Raw genomic sequence first — 16,339 nt, forward strand, 5'->3', positions numbered from 1 at the left:
GGATACTCTACAAGCCAGGAACCAACGCACCAACGAGAGTGTCGGCATGTATATCGAGGACACGTCGCGCCGGTTCAAACGTGCCTATCCAAACATGCCCGAGGAGAAGAAAGTGAGCCATATTATGCGTGGCGCGAAGGAGGAGCTATTTGCAGGGTTGGTACGCAACTCGCCACGTACTGTTGCAGAGTTTCGCACCGAGGCGACGACGATAGAGAAGGCCCTGCCGCAGTGCACCCACCATTGCAACAGTGATGTTAGCAGCGCACCTGTGGACGGTCTTTCGGCAGGCCGGAGCAATTTCACCGAAGCGTTGAGAGAGCTGGTGCGATCGATCGTGAAAGAAGAGCTTCGGAAGCTGCCGCAACCGGAAGTCGCGTCAACTGTCGGTTCTCTCGCCGCGTCATTCGGGATGAAGTTAGGCACGCCATGTTACAACCGCAACCGAAGGTGCAGCCTGTTTCACTAGGGCAACCACTGCAGGAACGCCTCGTACCAACATACGCTGACGCTTTATGTCAACCTGCCAAGCAGACTGTACCATTCCCAGTGCCTGCCCACCAGCTCCGCGCACTGCATCTTCCCAGGGAGAGTACAGACCACGGAAAAGCGACGTGTGGCGCACACCCGACAGGACGCCGCTCTGCTTCCATTGAGGAGAGGCTGGACACATGTACAGATGGTGTCCGTATCGACCAGTCGGCCTTTGTGGATTTTCTGTCAATGCGCCTTGCCCCCGATGGACCATCGATATCGAAGGTTACTTGTCGAGAAGTCAACTTGCAGCTGCCAGTTACCAACACCTTTTCAAGTCCACCAAGACGTCGTTCGTAAGCCTGCGCCCGGAAAACTAAAGCCAGTGAGCGACCTGGGGAGGCAAGGTCGCTGACGTTCGACAAAGCGAAGACCCTCCGTCAATGTCACATCGTAGTAGCGACAAGCAGAAAGCGACGAATACCCCCGATAAGTACGCAGGAAATTCAGACTTACTTGTTGCCATGGGTGGGCGAGAATCGAATGCTTTAGTAGACACGAGTCCTGATTATTCGGTTGTATGCTATGGACTCGCAAAGCAGCTGAAGAAGGTTTTGCAGCTGAAGAAAGGTCACCTTATTAAACCTCTAGGAATATGCACCGCAAGAATTCTAATTCGAGGTCTAACTTACGTTATCGAATTCCTAGCACTTCCGGACTGCTCAAGATACATTATACTAGGTATGGATTTTCTGCACGCAAACGGTGTTATAATTCACCTGCAGAATTCTAGCGTACCCTTCGCTACGAAGCTGGCCATTGTCATGAAGGAGCCTGAGAAGCCGGACTACATTGCCTTGCGAGTTCTCGACGCAGACGTAACTGTGCCACCACCACGATGCAGTGTACTGCTTCGCGTAAGAAATGAAGAATTCGTTGACTCGGAGGGTATAGCGTACGGCAATGTCGAGCTATTGCTGAAGAAAGGTATTTGCATTGCTAGGGGCATTATTCGCTTACGCGATGGGCTTGCCGATGTATTGCTGACAAACTTCGGAAATGAACCTCAGCATGTCGCGAAAAACAGTGCCATTGCCTTCCTGCACAGCTTTACTGCAGTGACAAGCTTATGTACCCTGGAGTCAGAGCTACCTCCTGGAAAAACTACGAATAAGGCCGCAGCAGCAGTGGCCATCAGCCCACACCTATCGCCAGCCGAGGCAAAAATCATACAAGACCTCACAGGTGATTTTGCAGACTGTTTCTCTACTTCCTCAAGAGTACGGCGAGCGCAGATGGTTAAACACCTTATATTTCTCTGGGGATACATTGGAACAACTTTGAATTTTAGGAACGTTCTGTACATTTAGGAACTTTTTGCAAAACATAAATTTCGAGTTAATTTGATGTTGCCTTTCAGGAAAACGTGACAGCTGAACGCTCGAGAAAAAATATAGCGTCAGTGATTTTTCTTTGCAGAGATATGTAGATAGTTTGCGTGATTTTTCGTTTAACTAAAACTTTATTTTCGGATTTCGCGAGTTATGAAAACGAACGCTGTATCAGGTTAGATACTAGTTATTCTGCAGTCTACTTCAGCTGATTTTTAGATATCGCCGAATGGTCGTGGCCACACGCACGTGGAGAGTAGCGCGCCTTACAAACGGGCTGCGCGGATCACTATTAGTAATGGTATACTCTACAGATTTAATTTCTCTTCGACGTATTATGTAAGGGTATGTCTAAGGCTGTGCGTGTCTCACACGAGCATTTATAAGACGGCAGCATTTGAGTTTCATTTAGTGTGGAAAAGCACTTATAAATAAGCGTGAATCTCCTTATAGGCTTGAACGCGTACTTTGCGTTTTTTTTTCGTGGGTCGCCCACAATAGTTTTGACCGTAAAGTGAAAGCGAGTCTGATAGTAATTCCGTGAAGTCCACGAGGCTCTCAGTGGCACTCTTACGTGCGTTAAAACCGATGTAGATTACGAACAGACAGTTCATGGCGTTTGTGCCGCATACGACAGTTCGATGACCATTCCTGTAGGGTCATCCTGCAGTGAAGTTGCAGCATGACGGTGTTGTATACCGAGACGTGTAATGTTCTGTACAGTTTCTTTTTGTTAGTAAGCTGACGGTCGTAAGTCCAAATTCTCCAGCAGTCCACTACATTTTCAGGCATGGAGTGGCGCCCGACACCGGCAAAAAAAAAATCGCCGAGCACTAGTGGGGCTGTACTAGTCAAGGCGCAACCAAATTAGGAAGGCCCACTAAGCTTCAACAAAGTCACTCCCTCACCAGAACAGGAATTCGGCCTCCCTGGTGCATTATTCGGCCACTATCTCCAAAATGTCCCCTCCAATTTACCCATGGCCCTCAGTCCCCAGCGGCTGCGGACTACCTGACCAAGGCGGCGGTCAGACCAGCTACGCAGTAGAGGGTGCGAAGAATCTCCGGGTCCAGACAGGCCGCCAATGTAAACTGAACCTGGCAATGTTCAACACGCGCACCCTATCGAGTGAGGCTAGCCTAGCAGGGCTATTTGAAGAATTATCAGGTATTGCATGGGATATTATTGGCCTTAGTAAGGTGAGAACTGGTGAGCTTATACAGTGCTGACTAACGGCCACGCCTTCTGCTACAGAGGTCTTCCAGATAGGAGAGAATTCGGAGTAGGATTTCTAGTCCATAAGGACATAGCGGGCAACATTGATGAATTCTACAGCATTAATGAGAGGGTAGCAGTTGTCGTAATAAAGCTGAATAGGAGGTATAGAATGAAGGTTGTACAAGCCTACGCTCCAACCTCCAGTGACGATGATGAAGAAATAGAACAGTTTTATGAAAATTTCGAATTAGCAATGATAAAGGTGCAAACTGAGTATACTGTAGTCATGGGTGACTTCAATGCAAAAGTAGGGGAAAAGCAGGCTGGCGAGCAAGCAATTGGCAACTACGGCATCGATTCTAGGAACACTAGAGGAGAGATGGTAGAATTCGCGGAAAGGAATAGGCTCCCAATAATGAATACCTTCTTGAGGAAGCGCAGCAACAGGAAGTGGACCAGGAAAAGCCGTAATGGAAAAACAAGGAATGAAATTGATTTCATACTCTCTGCCGATCCCAGCATAGTGCAGGATCTAGAAGTGTTAGTTAAGGTAAAGTGCAGTGACCAATATTTCTTTCAAGGTCTAATATTTCTCTCAATTTGAAGAAAGAAAGAATGAAATTAGTCAAGAAGAACCAGGCCAACCTGGACGCAGTAAGGGCAAAAGCAGACCGATTCAGGCTGGTGCAGATTTATGCAGATTTAGAACAGATATGCAGGAAGATAACGACAACATAGAGGTAATGAATAAAACCGTAACTAGGTTGATCTCAAAAGCAGCAATTAAAGTGGGAGGTAAGGCAGCAAGGCAACCAGCAGGTAAGCTCTCCCAAGGAACAAAGGACCTATTAGAGAAACGGCAAAACATGAAAGTGTCAAACTCGGGAGGTCAAATAGAATTCTCGGAACTGTCGAAAGTGATCAACAAGAAGAAAGTAAGGGATATCCGATATTATAACCTGGAAACGATATAGGAAGCAGCAAAAAATGGACGAAGCATGAATTCTGTGACAAGAAAACTAGGCATAGGACAAGACAAAATGTATGCGCTGAAAGATAAGCAGGGTAATATCATCAGCAATTTCGATGACAGTAAAAGCAGCGGAAGAATTCTATACTGACCTGTACAGTTCTCAGAGCAGCCAAGCTACTTTCATTCGAAGTAGTTATGAACAGGATACAGAGGCCCCTTCAATAACTAGCGAGGAAGTTATAAGGGCCTTGAAAGACATGGCCAGGGGAAGAGCTGCTGGAGAAGATGGAATAACGATTGATTTAATCAAGGATGGAGGAGATATCATACTTGAAAAGTTTGCGGCCCTTCATACACAATGCCTTATGACTTCAAGTGTACCAGAAAGCGGGAAGAACGACAAAATTATACTCATCCACAAGAAGGGAAACGTTAAAGAAGGGAATAATTAGAGACTGATTAGCTTGCTCACAGTATGGTATAAAATATTGACCAAGATGATTTGCAATAGAATCAGGGCAACACTTGACTTCAGTCAAGCAAGAGAACAGGCTGGCTTCAGGAAGGGATATTCAACGATAGATCATATCTATGTCATCAACCAGGTAATAGAGAAATCTGCGGAGTACAATCAACCTCTCTATATGGCTTTCATAGATTATGAAAAAGCATTTGATTCAATACAGATACCAGCAGTCATAGAGGCATTACGTAACCAATGGGTACAGGATGCATACACGAATATATTGGCAAATATCTACAAGGATTGCACAGCAACCTTGGTTTTCCAAAAGAAAAGTAGAAAGTTACGTATGAAGAAAGGGGTCAGGCAAAGAGACACAACCTCTCCAATGCTATTCACTGCGTGCTTAGAAGTACTCAAGCTCTTAGACTAGGAAGGCTTAGGAGTGAGGATCAACGGCGAATATCTCAGCACCTTCGGTTTCCAGATGACGTCCTATTCAGCAACAATTAGGGCGAATTACAACAAATGACTGAGGACCTTGAAAAGAAAGTGCACGAGTGGGGTTGAAGATTAATATGCAGAAAACAAATGCAATGTTCAATAGTCTGGCAAGGAAACAATAATTCACGATCGCCAGTCAGCTTTAGATTCTCTAAAGGAGTACGTTTATCTGGATCAGTTACTCACAGGGGACCCTAATCGTGAGAAAAATTTACACAAGAATAAAATTACGTTGGAGTGCATACGGCAGGCGTTGCTAGATCCTGACTGTGAGCTTACCACTGCCGTTGAATGAAAAGTGTACAATCATTGCATTCCACCGGTGCTAACATATGGGGAAGAAATTTGGAGGTTAATAAAGAAGCTCGAGAACAACCTAAGGACCGCAGAAAGAGCGATGGAACGAAAAATATTAGGCCTATCCTTAAGAGACAGGAAGAAAGTGGTGTGGATCGAGAGCAAATGGGGATAGCCAATATTCTAATTGACATTAAGAGAAAAAATGACACTAGGCAGGCCATGTAATGCGTAGGAAGTATAACCGGTGGACCGTTAGAGTTGCACAATAGAGTTGCAGAACGACCGCCGGTAGTCGAGGAACGGACGACCAGCACCGAGGCCCGGAAGAGAAGCTCGTTTATTTTTATGCGTTTCCTTTATTTATTTTTATGCGTTTATTTTTATGCGTTTATGCGAAGCATCAATGGGGCTCTTGCTTTGCCCAGGGGGCGCTGCGAAAATCGGGCGCCCTCTGTCCTGAACTGGGTACTACCAAGCTCGGTCGTCTGCTTGGGAAAGCACGTTTACATTATGGACCCACCACTTTCGGTTGTGTAGCTACCACGGCCTGCAGTGAATATCGGGCGCCGAAGATTTTTTCGGGGGTGGCACGCTGCGTAAAGGCAAGAAATTATGCAATGCCAAGCACGTGTACGCCGTTCAAGAATTAAGCGGCGAAGTTTAGCGCGGTGTCTATCGCAAGTGATGCGAGTCGCGTACGAAGTTGAACTTCAGGTAAGGTTTACACGCTGCTAGATTCAGGCGCACAAACACGAGGAAATGCTTGCTATAATTAAATTAACAGCAGCGATAAGCAGACATCATGTGCACGGAACTGCTCAAGCACACGACGGTAAGCGCCAAGACGGCAGCGGTCTTCCAGCATGCCGCGAAACGGTGAGCCTCCTGCAAACTTTGTTGACTGCATGTCGCTAGACAAGTAGTTATGCCTGCCGTGTAGTAGTGGCCATCTGTCCCTTTAGCAACTGATAAATAACTGATGCAATGTATACGAGCTCGCAGTAATATGCGTGCGAATCTCACGCTGCAGCGCGAGCTCGTGCGCTGCTCGCTTGATGTAGCTGTTAATGACAGCGCTCGAACATCGATGTGCTGTAATGAATACTGCCTTGCTGCGCTGCGTTAACGTGTTGGCTTGAGGTCAAGGATGAGCACATTTAACTATCGTACCTGTGCTGCTCGTAGTGAGGTAGTGAAGTTATTATCCAGCACGCCCGACGGTCCGCTGCGTGAGACCTTGACGGAAAACTGTAGAATCTGATGTTGGGATTCAGGCCTTCTTGATCGTGGCAGGCCACGACGCAGCAGTAACGACGGTGACGCTCTTTCGAGGCTGAGCTAGGTCCCTCCGGATCGGCGTCACCGATTCCTTCTGCTTCCAGTATTACGTCCCACGGCACACGGACAGTCCACGCGGACAGTAAGGATAGTAGGTTTATCGGCTGTGTAAACTTGGACAGATTCGCTTACTAACTGAACTTAACAAGCATGGTGACAGTGTGCACAAGCAAACGTGAATAGATCCTACTCGACAACAGCCGACAACCGCTGTGAAAACGCTGGCGTGAACAAGCGTAGAGGCAGCAGCGAGCCACTGTTCGTGCGGTCTATCGCTTCAATGGAAACAGAGCGGCGAATGCACAGCGCATGCAAAGCTATGAGCCGTCTGCAGATCGCTTTCAAGATAGGGTGCGGACGACTGCCGCAGCCGGGCAAAGTACAAGTACGCAGTTGCAGGCAGAGAGAAGCCGCACCCGCGCTGCCTTCCCACTTTCCTTCTTTCGCGTGCGAGACTGAGTCGCCAGTTCACCTTGCGCTGTTGGTGCCGCAGCACAATGTCGCCTCGCGGTGACGATGACAGTGACGCCGACGGCAGAAATCTACTTGAAGTGTCCATATAATTGCTATTGCAATAAAAGGAAAACAAGTGTGGGCAAGCACGGCAATCTTATCCGAAAATGCAAGCATGAACACAAGGGAAGCACTGCAGACATAACGCTTAGCTGGCGACACTCGATACGGGCGGCGATGAATAGGAGGGGAATCACCGGTATTGATGTGATGTCTAACTGCTGCAGTTTGGGCTAAAGGACGATCGTTATAGTGAAACTATTGTGATATAAGAACAGGACGTGGTAGAGCTCATCAGCGTGTGCGGACAGCAAGTCGAGCGCAATCATTTTCTGCAAGTTGGCGATGGTACAAGTTACAGACTGCGATAGTAGAGTAGGGTCGGTTGAACTGTTGTCTATTACAATAGATGCTACTGTGTGATCCTCGAAGGCGCAAAGGTGGCCCACAGACATCCCGCGTGGAAGCACTTGTGTCGTCAAGCGGAAATTGACCATTGGCAGGCAGACGCAATTCGCCGTAATAGATAAAACTGTATGAGTTACTGTGATACCATGTGTAAGGAGAGCTACTTGCATGTAAGTCGCAATGTAGTGACCGTCGGGCACTGATGGGGATGACAATAAGTAAATGTAAGTCAGTGCCGAAGGTGGCAAGCAAATGAAGTCCACGGAACTGAGGCAAATGGGGGTGCTTGAGCGTGGTCCATAACGGGCAGGTCCAGGCGGTGAGTACGGTCTGCACACTATCAGAGCAGAATGCGTGGAGGGGAACGCCAAGCCGAGGATAATGTCGTGGGGAGAGTGGGCAATGACTGTGAAGGGAAGGATAGTAGAGTGATCGACGAAGGAGAGGATAATGTCGTGGGGACAGTGGGCAATGACTGTGAAGAGAAGGATAGTAGAGTGATCGACGAAGGAGAGGATAATGTCGTGGGGACAGTGGACAATGACTGTGAAGAGAAGGATAGTAGAGTGATCGACGAAGGAGAGGATAATGTCGTGGGGACAGTGGGCAATGACTGTGAAGAGAAGGATTGTAGAATGATCGACGAAGGAGAGGATAATGTCGTGGGGACAGTGGGCAATGACTGTGAAGAGAAGGATAGTAGAGTGACCGACGAAGGAGAAAAATCAAATTATGGGGTTTTACATGCCAAAACCACGATCTGATTATGAGGCACGCCGCAGTGGGGGACTTCGGAAATTTGGACCACCTGGGGTTCTTTAAGCACCTAAATCTAAGTACACGGGTGTTTTCGCATTTCGCCCCCATCGAAATGCGGCCGCCGTGGCCGGGATTCGATCCCGCGACCTCGTACTCAGCAGCCCAATACCATAGCCACTGAGCAACCACGGCGGGTGATCGACGAAGGAGACTCGGGTGGCACACATGCCAAATAAGGGAGTTGTTCCGCCGTCGGCGACGCGGACAACAGGCGTCGTGGCAGGGGTTGTTATTTTCTTAAGGCGGTTACGAAAGTCAGCGCTCATGACAGATCAATCGCACCAGTGTTTGTAAGAGCGCATACAGGAACACCATCTACTTGCACTTTAAGAAGGTTCATATGAGTGGGCAGCGTCAGTAGAGAATTTGGTGGCGTAGGGTGCAATGCAGCGTCACTTGACGTGCTGCATCGTCTAGTTTTTTCCGACTGCGAGCGTCCGTAGGAAGCCAGGGAAAATGAGGAACAGGGATGGGGCGAGCGATATTTACGGCGTTAGGGCCAAGGCGACCGTGAATATGGGCGGTTCTGTGCATGAGGTTCAGTGGGGGCGTTATCGGACCGTGCGGCATGGGTACGAGAAGAGTCACTTGGGCGAGAGTAGCCAGCATAGGTGCCATGGTCTGGGCCGGGGAACCCGGCGACTATGACACTGACGAGAAATGCACCCGATTCGACGGCAGTTAAAACAAATGGGCTTGTCGTCAGCAGTGCGCCATTATGACGGGTTGCGAAAACGTGGTGGAAAATAGGATGTGGGACAGAGCGGGATCAAAGAATCCGAGCGCTGGTCAGGGCGATGGGCCGAGCAGACGGAGGCAAAACTAATGTTCGCTAACTCTTGGCGGTCAACTGCCTGAATTAGGGAAACCTTGAGCGCAGGTGTGTTAGGGGATTCGAAGGCAGCCGGATAGGCGGTCTCAATCTCTCGCCGGACGATCCGAGTAACATCGCCACGGTTGTTGGGACGCGGAGCGTCGGCAGCGGAAGATGTCGCCGCGGTGTTTGGTAGACGGGCAAATTGTTGGTCGATACATCGGCTTTTTACTAGTCACAAACGGCGGCACTCTGTGATAGCTGCATCCACCGTCCCCACGTTGTTGAAGACGAGCAAATTGAAGGCGTCATCAGCAATACCTTTCAGAATGTGGGAAACCTTGTCTGGCTCAGTCATGCTTGCGTCACCTTTGCGGCACAGAGCCAAGACGTCTTGAATGTACTGACGTAGGGCTCAGTTGACGTCTGCACGCGGCAGGATAACGCCTTCCTCGCGGCAAGTTGGTGACTGAGGGTGGCCGAACAAGTCTCCGAGCATTTGCTCAAGCGTATCCCAACTTCGTGTGTCCTAAACCGTACTCGAGGTGTGCCACCGAGGTAAAAGACTACGTTGGCGAGCATGGCAGTAGGGCCCCACCTGTTATTCCATGGTGCTCAGCCGTTCGCACAGGCTGATTCAGTCCTCAACGTGTTTCCCATCTTTCCCCGAGAACACGCCAGGATCACGAGGGGCGGAGAGTGCGACATTGGTTGTCGGAGCCGGTTGAGTCGAGCTACCGTCTACGGGAGCCATGACGGAAAGCTCTGCGCACCGTCCACAGCGAAGCTCCGTGACGAGCTGCAGGGAACGTCCACCTCCACCAAATATGTTAGGTGGGAAGACACAGACGCGACGCTATATACAAGTATATTTACAAATCAATACGCTGCACTTGGCCAAAATGCCACAGCCCGCGCTATCCTGTTATCGTTGTCGTCGTCTTCGCGTCAGTGGCCTCTTCGTCATCGGACATCGGAAATACTGGTCCGTAGCAATATTGTTGACCATTTGAAATGCATTGGTGTGACATTTACTGCACACCTTACTAGTGACAAATCTAGCTCGAATAACTGAAATAATTGGTCATCTCAGATACATTCTTTCTGCAAGCCTTAAAATACTGATTTGTAATTCTATTTTTTAATCACATAATAACTACTGCCAACTTGTCTGGTGTTGAACTTCGTTCTCGAACCTATAAAGCATTTACGTTATGCAGAAACGATACCAGCGCTATGTGTGCAATAATGATTTCATTGCAACAACTGCAGGTTTTTTCATAGAACGCATGTTATCACGGCTCACAAAGTACACCACTATCATTTTAGTACTACATCTAAATATGAAGTGAGATATAATATACATAACCTGGGTACTCTGGCACCTTTAGAAAAATATCAGCAATATTACGGTATACCAGACATGGAGAATATTCGAACGTTGGACCCCGTTTGAACTCTCCCATGGAACACCTATGTTGTTCTTTGCCGTCACCGTTAAACCATTATCTGGTATTTTGATTTATTTGGTCCACTGCCAAACTTAGATCTATGTTTGCAGAAGAAGAAAACTGATTTTACTTATTCTGGCGTTTATTTTTTCAGACCATTGTGCTTCATTTTTGTTCTGCACTGAATAAGTGTTTACATTTGTTAATTGACGGTGTTACCCATTGTTGTTGCCCAAGCGCTCGTCTTTACGTTGGGGCTGCGAACTCGTCAAGCTGCCTACTGGCAGCGTTTTTTTCCGTTGTCCTCCATCTGTATTGTACATGGTGGGAAATGAAGATTTGATTTGAAAAGCACAAGCTTATTATGAGGCACGCCGTAGAGGGGAACTCGGGAATAATTCGGACTGCCTGGAGTTCTTTACCGTGCACCCACTGCACTGTACAAGGGCGCCTTTGCATTTCGCTCCCATCGAAATGCAGCAGCCGCGGTTTAGATTTGGTCAAGCGACCTTTAGCACCTTAGCGCCTAAGCCTATAAGCAAACACGGCGTGGAGTGCTGAAAATGCTATTCAAATTATTAGGAATAGGCAATGCAGTGTCTACGTCATCCGTTAAAAGTCGGTTTCAGGAAACATTCTAAGGTAAAATAAAAAAGCACAATAAAATGACATGTACAAAACTGGACAAAACAAGCGCTCAATGAGCGTTTGTGTTATTCATTGTTGTAATGAGCGCTAGTGTTGTTGAGACACGAGTGTGTCGTTCTGCAGAAGCTCTCAATGAGCGCTTGCGTTGTTCCGTCTGGTTTATGTCCTTTTTTCGGGCGTTTTAAATTTTGCTATACACCATGAACCCACTAGCTCAGCCGCAAACCTTATTGCGCCTGGATACGTTGTTCTAGCACTGAGTGGCAACACTTCTCATAAAAAAATTCAAAGCGGTGATACAACCTTCAAGACATAACATGGCAACAATTCTGGTAACGCTTACGAAAACATTAGTTAAATGCCCACAGCGAAAAATTGGCCAAGGCTTCATCAATGATTGTTGGTGCAAGCGAAAATCTGATGCCAATGTTCCCGTTCTGGGCTATGTTTCGCAGTATACGGGAAGCGTTCTTGCTCGGCACTGCATCTTCGTCGCCGTTGGAACTTTTCCGGGGTGGTGACGCGATGGGGGAAAATTTGGAGCACTTAGTAAAGGGAAAGGTAAAACCTTAAACGACATGTCACACAAACAATGCGCTAGACAGCACGTGCTGGTGAAGCAAAAGGCAAAGTGGACATTCACAACTTGTTTATGAAGGTATATATATATATATATATATATACACCTTCATAAACAAGTTGTGTAAGTCCACTTTGGCTTTTGTCCACTTTATATGTATATATTCATCCCAAGTGGATACGTCATGCAACGCTATCTGCTACAATTCGTATATTGCAATATGGGCTGTACGGTAATTATTTAGAATTTAGTTAGTGACTTTTTGGGAATTGGTAGTATGCAAAATACGTTTCATTAGTGTCCTGTAATGTCCGCCTTTCTGAATAATCCAGCTCAAGTACTATGTTTATGTTATCTGCAACAGCCAATTTTTTCTGACTTTCCATAAAGCTTAAAAATGATCACCCTACATATAACGTGGCTCGGTTCAGCCCCATATGGGATAAATCGTTCAGGTTTTCTTATCGTCATTGAAGAATAGCAAATTCCCAGCGGCATATAGCCAGAGACCCTACTGCGGCGGAGACTGCGCATGGCGCGGCGGAGCACTGCCGCGCGGGCCCTACGTTGAATGCCGTCTGCGGGTGGGTACAGAGTGCTGGCGGCTTCGTGTGTGGTGTGTTCTTGCCCACCTAGTTAGCGTAGAAGCTAGAGGCAGCGCGAAGGCTAGTTTGCTCAATGCTGCTGCTTCTCTTGCTCACGCCAGTGTTTTGTCGGCGAGTTTCCGCGGCGATGGAATGAGATGTGTTCATATTTGCCTGTGCACGCGTGACACCATGCTGTTCAATTTAGTTATTAAGGGAATGTTTACAACTTTTTACGGCCGATAAAACGGCTACCCTTATTTCGTATAGCTGTCTAAAAATTTGCTATCGCAATCGTTAGCCTTTCGGGTGAATCTGCAGCATTTTTTGCTATCTCCGTCTCTCTCGCCCTGTCATTGGACTGAAGCGTCTGCGCATCGTGCTAGTTTTATCAAGTTTGGTGTGCTTTTACTACAACTCTGACGCCTAGAACTAGGCTACGTCGTGTGTACGGTCAGAATGGAGGATAAGAAAACTACCGTTCGGCGCCCGATGTCACTGCAAGGAGGAAACGAAAATAAATTAATATGCGGCTCACAAAGAACACCAGTCGTGCAGCAAATGATACGTCGTAGTTAGCGCTGAAAACAGGCAAGGTAGACTTTCTTAAGATTAAAAGGTTCTTGCTCTGCACTTTGTCTCTTGTGACACATTACCAGCGAGTTCTGCTGCATCAACTTTCGATGCATGGCTGCCGTTTGTTGATGGGCCTGGGTGTTGTAGCTTTGTTCACCAACTTTCATTTCCCCTAACGTTATCCTTGCATTACCTTAATTAAGAACTACAGATAATTTCCCATATGCTGTCCTTCTTGCAACTGATTTTATTTCTATATTGTGGGCATTTATTGTGCACTTCTTCATCATCTGTACATTATCATCATCATGCGTGTGGCCTTCATCTTCATCGCGCGTGCGGGCGCATCATCAGCGTGTACTGTGCCGAAGGCTGTTCATGCCAGTTGTGGACGCCGCCCTTCTTCGCTGTGTCGTCTCTCAGGCTCATAAAGGCCCGCACTTACTGTGACGCCACAAGTGGTGGAGGTGCTTCTTGGTTCCCCGTCCTCTACGCCCCTGGCCTACTCCCTGGAGCTTCGTTCGGGTCGCCGCTTGTGCCCACTGTCCGTCGGAATGTCGCAGGACGAGCAGCCTGGCGCTTCTGCCCTAACCATCCCGCCTCCACAAGCCGCACCTTCTGTGATCATCAGCGGCCACCAGCGTTATCCCCATCTGTTCGCTGGTCTTCGCGGAGAAGATGCTGAGGACTGACTGGATGATTATGAGCGCGTTAACTCTGCTAATCGGTGGGAGGATCTCCACAAGCTCCGCCATGTCTCGTTCTACCTGAGCGGTGTGGGGAAGACCTGGTTTTTCAACCACGAGATTGATTTCTCCGATTGGATGAACTTCAAGCAGCAGCTTCGGGAAGTTTTTGGTATGCCGGCGGTTCACTCCACTCTTGCGAAGAAAACTCTGGTTGCTCGCAAACAACACTCCGCTGAGTCCTACACATCGTGCATCGAGGATGTGCTTCCACTCTGTCGCCGTGTCAATGATCCCGTGGCTGAGTCAGACAGGATACGCCACATTCTCAAAGGTATTGGGACTGTGGCCTTCAATGAGCTCGCCGTCAAGAACCCGGCTACCGCCGCTGACATCGTCTTGACGTGCCAGAGCCTCGACGAGCTCAAATCCGTACGCTTGCAGCCGGAGTTCAGCGAACACCGTTCTGCGGCAGACCCTGACTTGCGTATGATGATCCGGGCGATCATAAGCTGTTGCGACTTTCGACGGTCCGAGTGGCCACGAAGGGTTCCATGTATGGTGCCGTACCAGGTGCCAAAGAGGAGGAGATATCTAGGGAGATTAGAAAACTGTTTTTATATACAAAATGTACATTAATTTACAAGAAGGGCTCCATGATATTGGAGCCGACTACATGCTAACATCTTTGCATGTTGTAGTGTTTCTTACTCTGAGCGTTCTCTACATGGTCAAGCGTCTCTAGCGTCTCTACATGGTCGAGCGTGTCTAGCGTCTCTACATGGTCGAGCGTCTCACAACACTCAAGTCCCCTGTTTTATCCCTTCCGTTTCGCTCTTTCACTCGACGAGGGAATACACTTTAGTTCTTTTAGCCAATGACAGTCTTTGATCAGGTGGCCATATCCCGCACGTGATGTGTCGTCGTTTCCCGCCGGGCTCCGCCTCCAATCTTGCTAGGTCGCCCCCGAACACAGACAGTGGTTGACACCTTGGGAACCGAACGTTGATGCCGCTCCTACGGGATAAATTGCCAGACACTGACCCTTTTCAAGATTTGCCTCTCCATAGCGGTCAGTTCGCGGAACCGGGGAGGGCGGTGGCTGTCTCGAAAGGGCGCCAGGTTGGCACGTCGCAGTCGGCGCCGGGCCTCGTCGTGGTTCGGGTGGCGCTGGTAATTCACGGAACCGCACCAAAGGGGCGACGCGGCCGTTTAGCGACGCATGAGGTAGCCTGGATACCAACTGCTAATCCCTCAGTCCCAGGTGTCAATTCTCGGCCGCGAGAACGGGCGCCAGGTTGGCGAGTCTGAGTCGGCGCCGGCCTCCTTTTGTCCCGAAGGACCGCCAGACATAACAGCACCCCCGCCGCCAGATGATGCATAGGGGGGTCAAGTTGTTCTATGCAACTCGTCTGGTTTGATGCCTGCTTTGCTCAAAGCCATGGGGCCGCTGCTTCCAGGAATGAGGATCTTCCCGCCAAAGGCCTCTTCAAATAGGTATGCTCTGATTGGACTGCAGAAATGCGAGATGACAAGCTCCAAGGAGCGACCTTTGTCAGCCACACACAATGCTGCAATCGCCACTGCAAGCCACTCTCATCGCCAGACTTTACCAGTTCCAAAAATCTGACAACCCCGCATCTAAAGAAAACCCTAAAACTAAAGGTGAGCGTTGATCCGGACAAGTACCAAGAAACTTGCGATTATGTGTCTTCGCAAACTGACTAGAGCACTGCACGGGCTCGGGCTTACCCGAAAGCCCGGGCCCGGCCCGGCCCGTGGGCCGGGCCGGGCCTGGTAGAGGAGTTTTTTCACGGGCTCGGGCCGGGCTCGGGCGCGGCGTGTGCTTCTTGACCCGGGCCCGGGTCGGGCTCGGGTTTTTTGACGCGGGCCCGGGCCGGGCTCGGGCTTTCTGCGAGTTATTCTCGGGCTTCTCAACTCTGAAAAACATGTATTTTTTGGTCTCGGGCCGGGTTCGGGCTGGGTTCGAGTCGGGCTCGGGCCGGGCTCGGGCTTAAGGTAAAGGGGTGGCGGGCCGGGCCGGGCAGGTAACGGAGATTATTTCCGGGCCCGGGCCGGGCCCGGGTCTCGCCATAAAAGTTTTGATCGGGCTCGGGCGGGCCGCCCAATGTAAAAACGGGCCCGGGCCGGGCCCGGGCCGCAAAAATAGGCCCGTGCAGGTGCTCTAAAACAGACACCAACTGGGTTTATATAATGAAGCTAAGTAATTATGAATTAGAGCTTCCACAGATCAGGAAGGCGAAGGGAGAACTGGTCTTCACGTATTCACATTCCGTAGTACTCAGCACAAGAGAGCTACATAATCATTACATAATGCCGAAAATACTAAATAAACAAATGGGAAAACCATCTACGTCTTATTACAAACGCATGCAAAAGCGGGACTCCCTAACTTCGCAACTTGCGTGTGACATGCCAAACTATATGCAACTGACATTTTGCATTTCACTTCTATAGCTGTTGTTGCGTAAACACTCCCCTTTAATAGTTGGTCTAACCTGCGCCGAATAGGCTAACAACATAACCAAGAACTGCGGCATTCTTTACGCCTGTCAAACTTTCAAAACTCATCTAATCT

General features: G+C 48.8%; 1 protein-coding gene across 1 annotated transcript in view; it reads left to right on the forward strand.

Moving 5' to 3' along the window:
* Positions 1 to 1,596: 1,596 nt before the first annotated feature.
* Positions 1,597 to 16,339, forward strand: part of LOC119453853 (uncharacterized) — a 210,848-nt gene continuing 196,105 nt past the window's right edge. Inside the window, exon 1 of the mRNA XM_049666891.1 lies at positions 1,597 to 1,719. The gene's annotated coding sequence lies outside the window, so the exon portion shown is untranslated. The remainder of the gene's footprint in view (positions 1,720 to 16,339) is intronic.

The sequence above is a fragment of the Dermacentor silvarum genome, chromosome 5, assembly GCF_013339745.2.
Source record: "Dermacentor silvarum isolate Dsil-2018 chromosome 5, BIME_Dsil_1.4, whole genome shotgun sequence".
Lineage (NCBI taxonomy): Eukaryota > Metazoa > Arthropoda > Arachnida > Ixodida > Ixodidae > Dermacentor > Dermacentor silvarum.